The sequence below is a fragment of the Leucoraja erinacea genome, chromosome 18 (genome assembly GCF_028641065.1).
Source record: "Leucoraja erinacea ecotype New England chromosome 18, Leri_hhj_1, whole genome shotgun sequence".
Lineage (NCBI taxonomy): Eukaryota > Metazoa > Chordata > Chondrichthyes > Rajiformes > Rajidae > Leucoraja > Leucoraja erinaceus.
Window position 1 is genome coordinate 35,277,052 of NC_073394.1, and position 12,522 is coordinate 35,289,573.

Sequence of the window (12,522 nt, forward strand, 5' to 3'; positions counted from 1 at the left end):
CCCCCAGCCCCGCCCACTACCCCCAGCCCCGCCCACTGCCCACAGCCCCGCCCACTGCCCTCCGCCCCCCCACTGTCCCACAGCCCCGCCCACTGTCCCACAGCCCCGCCCACAGCCCCCAGACCCACCCACTGCCCCCAGCCCCGCCCACTACCCCCCAGTCCCCCCCCTGCTCCCCCAGCCCCGCCCACTGCCCCAGCCCCGCCCACTGCCCCACCCCCCCGCCCACTGCCCTCCCGTAGCCCCACCCCACACACCGTCCCACAGCCCCGCCCACTGTCCCACAGTCCCCCCACTGCCCCACAGACCCGCCCACTGCCCCCCAGCCCCGCCCACTACCCCTCAGCCCCCCCGCCCACTGTCCCACAGCCCCCGCCCACTGTCCCACAGCCCCGCCCACTGTTCCACAGCCCCGCCCATCACGGCCTGATTTGGTAACTTGAATACTCAAGAACGAAGAAGGCTGCGGAGTGGTGGACATTGCCTGGTCCATCACAGGTATTGACCTCCGCAACCAAAGATCATAGATCATTGGTTGGGGAAGTCCGCTCAATGATCTTTGTCCCCAACATTGAAGGGATCAACAGGAAGTGGTGCTTCAAGAAGGCAGCTAATATCTTGAAAGACCCACACAACCTTGGCCAAGCTCATACCTTGCTACAACTAAAAGATAGATACAAAATGCCAAAGTAACTCAGCGAAACAGGCAGCATCTCTGGATAGAAAGAATGGGTGAAGTTTCGGGTTGTGATCCTTCTTTAGACTTTCAGGAAGAAGGGACAGCAAACTGTCAGAAAAATGGTACGGCAGCGTGAAACGGTTCCCTCCAAATTCAGGAACAGCTTCTTTCTGTCAACCATCAGGCTCTTGAACCACAAATGCACAACTAAACATAACTTTACCTCAGCTCCAAACTACTATGGACTTAGTACTAACATTGCACTACATACTTCAACTTGCACTATTATAGTCTAGTATCCCGGTTTAACTGATAAATTATGAAATCATCACTTGTTGTATATCTATGTTCTGCTCATGTGCCTGTAAAGTTGCAACTCCAAGCGTAGGTCTGTGTTCAAAGATCCAATTTCAGTTTTGTGTATACACTCCTGAATTCAGGTAGAGTCAGTTCAAGAGTGAAGAGTGTTTAAACATCAATAGTGCTTCATTTGTTACATAGGCACCAGCACAGTGAAATTCTTTTTGCATATACAATTTTTACACATTGCAGGCGCCGCCATTTTTAGGGCCATTATTCAAAGTCCAAAGTTTGGTCGTACCGTGCGCTTGATGTAATGGAACATGTCCTGCAAACCGATATCCCTCTCATCTCCCCTCCCCTCCCCAACCCTCTCCTCTCCCGACCATCTTTGTGTCCCGGGTCGCCTTCTGCAGCCGACCTTGAAGGCGCTGGAGGCTTTATCTCGGTTCACCCTCCTATCAGCCCTTGCTCCCCTTGCACAACATCTCCATCTCTCTCCTAGTTACACTATCTAACTTGCCTTCAGTCGTGTTCCCAGTCCAGCTGACCGATAAGCCTTCGGGCGGGTTCCCAGTCCAGTCGACAGACAAGTTTATTGGGCGGGGTTCCGGTCATATGCAATTAAATAGAGCGTCAGTATTTTCTGTTTTCATGTGGAGAAAGGTTCTGCTGTCTGTTCAATACAGTTATTGAAAATTAGGGAAGAGGTTTCATTGACCACCCAGAGTTGGCTGAAGGATCTTTCTTCTGGAGGCCCATGCTAACCAGTCATTAGCCTTCCTCGGATTTCTCTGAAGGTTCTCGGAGGGTGCAGCCTCCCAGTGACCCATGGGCAGGTTAAAGACTCCAGGTGCCACTCCAAATGACTGATGAGGGTGAATTCATTCCTCGGGGCACTCAGCTTCCTGTCACGTGGCCTATACTACAATTCTTCTTCTCCAATAGGCCAATGTACCATTTACTGTAAACATTGCCCCACTGAACCTTCTAGTGTTGCCTCTAGATTGCTGAAAATCTCCCAGAGTTGCATTGATTCCATTTGACATTCTTTACCAATAGTGTCCACTGAATGGTGAGGTGAAACAGGTTAAATATGATCTTTCACCTTTATGCCCCTGTCCCACTTAGGAAACCTGAACGGAAACCTCTGGAGACTTTGCACCCCACCCAAGGTTTCTGTGCGGTTTCCGGAGGTTTTTGTCAGTCTCCCTACCTGCTTCCACTACCTGCAAACTCCGGCAACCACCTGCAACCTCCGGGAACCGCACGGAAACCTTGGGTGGGGCGCAAAGTCTCCAGAGGTTTTCAGATTCAGATTCAATTTTAATTGTCATTGTCAGTGTACAGTACAGTAACAACGAAATGCATTTAGCATCTCCCATGAAGAGCGACATAGGAAACGATTTGAATTAAAAAAAAAATAAGTGTCCGGGGGGGGGGGGGGGGGGGGGGGGGGGGGGGGGGGGGGGGGGTGGTGATTGGCAGTCACCGAGGTCACGAGGTTAGTTTAGTAGAGTGACAGCTGCCGGAAAGAAGCTGTTCCTCGACCTGCTGGTTCGGCAACGGAGAGACCTGTAGCGCCTCCCGGATGGTAGGAGGGTAAACAGTCTATGGTTGGGGTGAGAGCAGTCCTTGGCGATGCTGAGCGCCCTCCGCAGACAGCGCTTGCTTTGGACAGACTCAATGGAGGGGAGCGTGGAACCGGTGATGCGTTGGGCAATTTTCACCACCCTCTGCAATGCCTTCCGGTCGGAGACAGAGCAGTTGCCATACCATACTGTGATGCAGTTGGTAAGGATCCTCTCGATGGTGCAGCGGTAGAAGTTCTCCAGGATCTGAGGAGACAGATGGACCTTCTTCAGTCTCCTCAGGAAGAAGAGATGCTGATGAGCCTTCTTGATCAGAGTAGAGGTATTGTGGGTCCAAGAGAGGTAATCGGAGATGTTGACTCCCAGGAACCTGAAGCTAGAAACACGTTCCAACCTCCGTCCCGTTAATGTGGATGGGTGTGTGCGTGCAGCCTCTGGACTTCCTGAAGTCTACAATGAGCTCCTTGGTCTTCTTGGAGTTAAGGGCCAGGTTGTTGTCAGCGCACCATGCTGCTAAGTGCTGGACCTCACCCTGTAGGCCAGCTCATCATTGTTGCTGATGAGGCCAATCACCGTTGTATCATCTGCATACTTGATGATGGTGTTAGTACCATGTACAGGTGTGCAGTCATAGGTGAAGAGGGAGTAGAGGAGGGGGCTCAGCACACAGCCCTGAGGAACGCCGGTGTTTCAGGGTGAGGGTTGAAGAGGTGTGCTTGTCTAACCTCACAGACTGGGGTCTGTTGGTTAGAAAGTCCAGTATCCAGTTGCAGAGGGAGGGGTCGATGCCCAGGTTACCGAGTTTGGTGATAAGTTTTGGATGGAATAATGGTGTTGAATGCTGAGCTGTAATCGATGAACAGCATTCTTACATAAGTGTCTCTGTTGTCAAGGTGGGAGAGGGCGGAGTGAAGTGCCGTTGAGATGGCATCCTCCGTACTCCTGTGCTTGCGTAGGTTCTTTCGTTCAGGTTTCCTAAGTGGCACAGGGGCATTAAGGCTCTACATGCCAGAACACCTCTATATCCAGCATATAATATTTACCCTTCCCATGTCCAGCAAAATGCTTTCCATCACCAACTCCACTTCAGACCTCCTTTGCAGTCTCCTGGGTCTAGGGAAATTTTCATCTTTTCTTTTTATTTCTCATTACACTCCAAATAAGATGCACAAAGTACAAACATGTCTCCTGGAATGACCGTCTCTGCCTTTTCAATTTGGCTTTATGTTTATCTGTGAGAGCTCTCGGACACATTTGGCAGGTGCACTATTCTTTTCCTGTGGGGTATTTGGCCTCACGTGTCCTTGTTGCAGGGACGGCACAGTGGAGCAGCGATAGAGTTGCTGCCATATACAGTGCCAGAGACCTGGGTTTGATCCTGACTACAAGTGCTGTCTGCACATGGATACATTTGGCAGGTGTTTCTTCCACTGAATTGTCTTTGTTTTGTACCAGATATTATGTGTTCAGCCGGTATTCTAAAGTGGATCCTTTCTTTATCCATGCAAGGCTGATCTTGTCTACTTTACAGACTTCTGATGTACTCTTCATTGAGCACAGTTTGATTTTCAGTCCACTTTGGTGCACATTTCCCATATGCAGAAGCAATATTTTCTTCCGGAGCTCATTTTGCTGCCCACTATACTTGCAATCTCAGCATCTTGGCTGCAGTTTCCCTGTCTGCCCATTGCTTTGTGCTTCATGAAGGCATGGGCAGTTTTATGACTCCAATGTACACAACCTCAGCTGGCTCTCTCAGCGCCCATCCATGTTATCCCACTTTTCTGGCATAAAGCCAAAATGTTAATGTTTCCTGACCAGCTTTCCTGACATTTTGCCTCAGTATCTCTCTCTCTTTCTGAGACATTGAACGGTGTTTAATTAAATTGATTACATGCTTTTAAACCGACAGGCAGATAGCATTTCAACATAGATATTTTAATGCATTTCTGAGGCAAACATTTATAGGACTTTCTCTCCGAACATTGTTACAGTATAATCAAATGCTACAAGTCTTAAAAGGATAAGCGCCACCAGATAGATTTCACACCTTAATCAGAATAAAAGGATGTCTACTGATGTTTTAACTAGGTGCCTTTGCCAATTTCCTCATTTATCGCAAATCGACTCTTCTCTGCCATTCGATAATGGCACATCTATTTTTTCCTCTCAACCCCATTCTCCTGCTTTCTCCCTATAACTTTTGAAGCCCTAACTAATCAAGATCTCTCTTTATTGCTTTATCTCATTTGTTGCTTCTATCAAAGTGCATGACTGTACACTTTGCTACACTGTATTCCATTTTCCATCCACATTAACCCACTTTTCTGGCACAAAGCCAAAATGTTTTATTTGCAGACACTCTAGTTAGTCAAACCCTTGGATTGGCTGAACGGATCACGTGGGCAGGGGGGTGAGATTTGCGGGCTTTTTACGGTGTGTAGCATTCTAGCGCTACACTTGTGGAAGTAGCATTGTGCTTTTGGCTGTCTTCCTGATTCGAGCAAATTCGTGTTTTCACGTTACAAAATAAAACTATTTAATTCACTCACCGTCTCGACTCGCCAAATCATATTCCATTTAAACTTCTCGGTTTAAATTAGTTTGACATTTAAGATGGTTTTACTTTGTAGCTTTGAATTAGTGATATAAACAAGGAACCTTTAGTCTCCCAGATACTGTAACTGGGTAACCACTGGAACTGGTTAATGAAGTCAGGTGACGTGCTGTTTCGCAGGGATTATATCTGTAGTTAGACACAAAATGCTGGAGTAACTCAGCAGGACAGGCAGCGTCTCTGGAGAGAAGGAATGGGTGACTTTTCAGGTCTAGACCGTTCTTCTTCGACCTGAAAAGTCACCCACTCCTTCTCTCCAAAGATGCTGCCCGTCCTGTTAAATTACTCCAGCATTTTGTGTCTATCTTTGGTGTAATCTGTAGAGGTTCAAGAGAATCCTTATGGACATGCCTAATCTTCTCAGAGGCCTAAAGGGGCTGTCCCACTTGGGCGACCTAATTGGCGAGTTTAGAATAGTTTGAAAAAATGACATGTTGAAGACCTCCTTTGACTACGTAGAAGACCTCATTCGACCCCCTTCTACTATGTTGAAGACCGGCTTTGACCAGCTATGACTAACCGGGAAAATTGGACACCGAATAGTGGAGAGTGAAGACAACCTTTTTTTACTTACGGGCATTTTTTTAACATATTGAAAAAACGCCGCGACCTAGTTGAGGCCTAGAGTACGCGGAGACCACTCTCGAGCATGAAGGAGAGTTACGAAGACCTCCTACGACCTCGCGTTGACCATGCTGCGAGTATGAGTCAAGTCAAGTCAAGGATTAGGTCGCCCAAGTGGGAAAGGCCCTTTAGGAAGTAAATATGCTGATATGTTTTTTTGATCACCATATCGGTGTGAAGGAACCAGGTTAGTTAAAGGTAGACGCACAATGCTGGAGTAGCTCCGAGGGACAGGCAGCATGTCTGGAGAGAAGGAATGGGTGACGTTTCGGGTCGAGACCCTTCTTCAGGTTGATGGCTAATTAGTTATATGGATGCCTAGGAACTTGAAGCTGTTGACCATCTCTGCAGCAGCTCCATTGATGAGGACTGGGTTGTGTTCACCCCCTCATTTCCTAGGTCAGCAACCAACTCTTCCATCTTGCTGACATTAAGGGCTAGGTTGTTCTGGCACAATATTAGGTTCTCGAGCGGTTTCCTTTGCCTCATTGTTGTTGATCCAGCCGACAGCAGTGTTATCACTGTTGAATTTAAAGATCAAATTGGCATTGTACTTGGCCACATATTCATAGGGCAGGGAGTAGTGCACAGCGTTGAGCACACAAACCTTAGGGTTGAGGAGCAGGGTGCAGGAAATGTTATGACCAATTCAAATAGACTGAGCTCTGTTCGTCAGGAAGTCCAGAAACAGATGCAGGCAGATCTCCTCCTCATACCCTTCTTTCCCACAAACACTAAGCCCCCTCTCACCCAGCTTCTTCCCCACTCATTCCATCTGCCCACACACTCCTCTCCTTGGATCCCTTTCCCTCTCCTCTCTTAGTTGGTCCTACACTCCCTTATTTATCATCATATTCCATCATCTGCAGTCAGTCCCTCGTTCCTCCACCAATCACATCCCAGCCTCTGCTCCTATCTTCACCCCTCTCTCCCCCACCTAACTCCATCCACCAATTCTCATCCAGATCCACTGTCACTTGCCAGCTCTTTCTCCATCCCCTTAAATCTTTCACTTTCAGTCCAGGGGAAGGGGCTCAATCCAAAGGGTTCCATTTCCTGAGAAGAAATTTCTTACCCGTGGGTAGAAGACCCTTGGACTTTCTCCCAAGAAGGTTATTGGGGCATGGTCATCAAGTAAAATAGACGGTGAGCATAAGAATGTTGATGAACAGGGAGAACTTGGGTGTCCAAGTCTATAATTTCCTCAAAGTGGCAACACATGTTACTCAACACATGAGAGAGTGCAGAGGAGATTCGCCACGTTTGTTGCCAAGGATGTGGGATGTTAGTTATGGAGAGACAGGATAGATTGAGCTTGTTTTCCCTGGAGTGGTAGGAAGTGGGAGAGGCCAGGGGGTGACCTGATGGAAATGCATGGATTATAAAGCATAAATAGGGCAGACACAAGGGAATGGGTTTGTGAGAGGGAGGAGTTTTAAATTGGATCTGAGGGAAAAGGATTTTTTACAGTTAGTGGTTGATGCCAGAGGTTGAATCGTATACAATCACTACATTTAAGAGGCATTTAGATTGGCACTGCAAGGGCAGATATATGCTGATGCGGGAACATTGGATTAATATAGATGGGCAAGAGGTCAGCATAGTCATAACGAGCCGAATAACCTGTTCGTTTGCCATGAACGAATTGTGTTTGGTTATCAAGGGAACAGAGAATGTGGGGTTAGTGCAGGAAGATAAGAGTGGATGTGGAGAGGATGTTTGCACTAGTGGGAGAATCTAGGACCAGAGGTCATAGCCTCAGAATTAAAGGGTTCCTTTAGGAATGAAATGAGAAGGAATTTGTTTAGTCAGAGTGTGGTGAATCTGTGGAATTCGTTACCACAGAATTCTGTGGAGGCCAAGACTATGGATATTTTAAAGTCAGAGATCGTTCGATCTTTGATTAGTCCGCGTGTCAGGAAAGCAGGAGAATGGGGTTAGGAGGGAAAGATAGATCAGTCATGATTGAATGGCGGAGTAGACTTGATGGGCCGAAAGGCCTAATTCCGCTCCGAGCACTTATGACCCTATGAAGATGGCTCTGAGGTAAAAGATGAACCAGGTTCACGGGATTACAGGCAGGAGGGGCCGGAAGGCCGTGTATCTCTGTCCCCCAGATGAGCGCAGCTCTGGGCAATGGCGCAGCCGCTTCACTACAGGCAAGGCTCCAACAGTTGTTTATCGCGGTCACCGTCAAAGGCCGGAGCGGGCGGGCGAAGGGGGGAGGGGCGAAGGGGGGAGGGGGGGGGGGGGGGAGGGGAAAGAGCCGGTTCCTTCCCACCAGCAGCGGCCGGGACAACCGAGGCCCCGCCCCCGCTCCCACCCTACTGTCAATCACCGGCCGGAGAGATCCGCCCTCCGGGCAGCTCATGAATATTCAATGAGCTGGGCGGCGCTGATCACACGCGGTAAGTGGAGTGGGGGGGGGGGGGGGGCCGTGTCACTGTCACTGTCACTGACCGGCGGAAGAGGGTGGGCAGTATATATCCGGCAGCACTGGTGTACAAAGATCCTATATGCTCTGCTATAGGATCTTTGCTGGTGTATCCCGCGGTACCGGGGAAGGAAGGAATGGCCAGAGGAGGGGTTGAACCCGGTGATACTGTGGGGCATTTATACCTGGTGACACCAGCAGGGAATGTGTGTGTGTGGCGCTGGTGGCATATAAAACCTTGACATTGAGAGAGGGCCATGCAGATCATTGAGGGAGGAGAGGCTGGCGGTACGAACTAAAGTCTGTGGCACTGGGGAGGAATTCAACTGGGCAATACCAGAAGGTAATTTCTGCACCCGTTTTACTTGTGGGAGGGAGGAAATCTGGACTACTGTGCGATTTGAGGCGATTGTACTAGGAGAAGGGTCTCAAGCCTGGCATTCTAGGGGTGGCAAATGGTAAAATGCCAAGGCGTGTTCTGCAGTGCTCATTGTCATGGTTGGAGTGAAAGCATCTTGAATTATTGTATTTGATCAGATAAGCCAACATGAATTGGTAAAATAGGTGCTAAACCTGCTTCGGTAGTTTCGAAGAGGTGAAGAAAGCAGCAGAGGGATGTCGTTAACAGATAACGAGCTAGCACTCAGTGACATTGGTGAATATTTTAACATAGCATAGAAGAGGTGTCTGTGTAGTTAGCAAAGCAGCTAAAACAGTGTGGTGACAGTGGGCGTATATGCTAGACAACAAAAACACAATGCAATAAATAGAGCGAAGCAATCTCACAACCATCATTAGATGAAAGTTCCCATTATATCTTTTTCCGCCACCATGGCGCCAGACATCAAACAGCCTTGGTCCAAACATGGACCATAAAACTGAATCCAAGAGGTCTGTCCTTGATGCCAACTAATCATTTGAGTGGGTTGGACAGGCTAGATGCAGGAAGATTGTTCCCGATGTTGGGGAAGTCCAGGACAAGAGGTCACAGTTTAAGGATAAAGGGGAAATCCTTCAGGACCGAGATGAGAAAAACATTTTTCACACAGAGAGTGGTGAATCTCTGGAACTCTCTGCCACAGAAGGTAGTTGAGGCCAGTTCATTGGCTATATTTAAGAGGGAATTGGATGTGGCCCTTGTGGCTAAAGGGATCAGGGGGTATGGAGAGAAGGCAGGTACAGGATACTGAGTTGGATGATCAGCCATGATCATATTGAATGGTGGTGCAGGCTCGAAGGGCCGAATGGCCTACTCCTGCACCTATTTTCTATGTTTCTATGAGTGTGGCATTGTAGAGCTCGAAAAACTGAAGTCGATTGGCATCAAACAAAAAAATGCTCCATTTGTGGTTAGAAACATACCTGGCAGAAAAAGAGATGGTTGCGATTGACAAAGATCAACCATCCTTGCCCCAGGACCTCACTGCTGGAGTTCCTCAGGGAAGTGTCCTACATCAACCATTTAGCTACTTTACCAATGACCTTCCATCCATCATGAAGTCAGAGATGGGATGCTCACTGATGATTGCCCAGTCTTTAAGTCATAGTTATAAAGCCCTTTGGCCCACGGTGACAATGCTGATCAAGTTTCCTCCCTGAGCTAGTCCCAATTGGCCCATATCTTTCTCAGCCTTTCCTATCCATTTTTTTTATAATTTACAACTCCTCAGCAAATAAAGCAGCATTTGCCTGCACACAGCAGAATCAAGACAATATTTGCGCATGGGCTGATGTGGCAAGTTACATTCAACCATAAATATGAATACAATTACTGTCTCTACCAGGAGAGAGGCTCATTACTTACTCTTGATATTAAATGGGATTACTCATCACTGACTCCCCATCATCAATATAGTCATGGAATAACATAGTAACACATCAACAGGTCCTTTGACCCAACCTGTCCATCTGATCTAGACTCCCATGTGTTTGCATCATTGGGGCCATATCTTTCTAAACCTTTCCGATGAACATGACTGTTCGAAAGTCTTTTAAACATTGCTATTGTAGGTGCCTCGACCACTTTCTCTGGTAGCCCGTTCAAATCACAAATCAAATATGTGTGAAAAGGTTATCCCTCGGGTTCCTTATAAATTTTTCCCAGCTCATCTTAAACTTTTATTCTTGAGATTTTGATTCTTCTTCTCGAGGAAATAAGCTTATCTATGCCCTCAATGATATATAAAATGATCTTTATGTCACCCCTCAATCTCCTACTTTCCAAGGAACATAGAAACATAGAAATTAGGTGCAGGAGTAGGTCATTCGGCCCTTCGAGCCTGCACCACCATTCAATATGATCATGGCTGATCATCTAACTCAGTATCCCGTACCTGCCTTCTCTTCATACCCTCTGATCCCCTTAGCCACAAGGGCCACATCTAACTCCCTTTTAAATATAGCCAATGAACTGGCCTCAACTACCCTCTGTGGCAGAGAGTTCCAGAGATTCACCACTCTCTGTGTGAAAAAAGTTCTTCTCATCTCGGTTTTAAAGGATTTGCCCCTTATCCTTAAGCTGTGACCCCTTGTCCTGGACTTCCCTAACATCGGGAACAATCTTCCTGCATCTAGCCTGTCCAACCCCTTAAGAATTTTGTAAGTTTCTATAAGATCCCCTCTCAATCTCCTAAATTCTAGAGAGTATAAACCAAGTCTATCCAGTCTTGGATACAAAGTTGCATCCTGCCCGTCCCCAATCTCTCTCTATAACAGGGGCTGGGATGATTCATCTTTGACAACCACAACCACGTTCTTTTGTGCCCAGTAGGTTCCAACCACTGGAGTATTTTTCCTTTGATGCCATTGACTTCAGGATATTGAGTCCTGGCAACGTCCTCTAAATTTTTCTTTGCACTCGGCATCTTAATGATGTCTTTCCTGTAAGTGTGGCATCACCAACATTTTGTACAACTAAGCATAACGTCCCAACTCCTGGACTCAGTGTCCTGACCGATAAAGACCATTGTGTCAAACGTCTTCTTCACCACACTGTCCTCAATAGTTTAGTCTTAGTTTAATTTAGAGATACAGTGCAGAAACAGGCTCTTCGGCCTACTGAGTCCACGCCGACCAGCGATCCCTGTACACTAGCACTATCGTACATTCTGGGAACAATTTACAATATTTATCGAAGCCAAATTAACCTACAGATCTGTACGTTTTGGAATGTGGGAGGAAACTGGAGTACCAGGGGAAAACTCACATGGTCATGGGGAGAATGTTCAAACTCCACACAGTCAGGAACTCCACCATTGTACCAGTAGTCAGGATCGAGCCCGGGTCTCTGGCGCAGCAACTCTGCTGCTGCCATGTGACATAATTTTCAAGGAACTATTTACTTTTACTCCAAGGACTCTCTTTTCTACAACAATCCCGAGGCCCCTCCGTTCACTCTGAAAGTTGTACCCTGATTTGACTTAAAAAATGGAATACCTCGTACTTAACTGAATCCAACGCCATTTTCCAATCCCAGACCCACTTACCAAGCTGATCAAGATCTCGTTATAATTGTTGATCATGTGATTCACTGTCTGCAATATGAACCATTTTAGTGTCACTTATTAATTCTCATCAATTTTACAAAATTACATCCTCATCAATATCATTTAAATAAATGACAAACACGAATGGGTCCAGCACCAACCTATGTGACACACCACTTGTCACAGTCCTCCAGTCCAAAAAACAACATTCCATAATTGACTTCCTACCATCAGGCCAATTATGTATCCAATTAGCTGACACTTCCTGGATCCCATGCGATCTAACCAACCAAACTAGCCTACAATCTATATAGAAAATGTTGTGCGCACAGCGCCTCAACCGGAACAAATAAACAAAACGACTCATCGGCCTGTAGCTCCCTGGCTTCTCCTTGCTGCCCTTCTTAAAGAATAGTATAACATGAGTCATCCTCCAGTCTGGCGCAACATCACCTGTAGCAAAATAAGTAGCAGATATCTCTGTAATTATTTCCCTTGCTTTCCATAAAATCTGATAATGCACTTTATCAGTCCGTGCCGATTTATCTGCCTTAATGTGCTCTAAAACTACCAATATCTCCTCTTGGTGATCCATATATGGTCCAAGAGATTACAACTCATTTTCCCCAATTCCATAATCTTCACAATAAATAGCAATGACAAATATTGCTTAAAATAATCTCTTGTAGCTCCACACGTAGAAGGCCAAGATGATCTTTCAGGGGAGTTCCCTCCCTCGGCACCCTTTTTATATAATGAGATATATAATATCTGTAAGATCTCTTAGGATT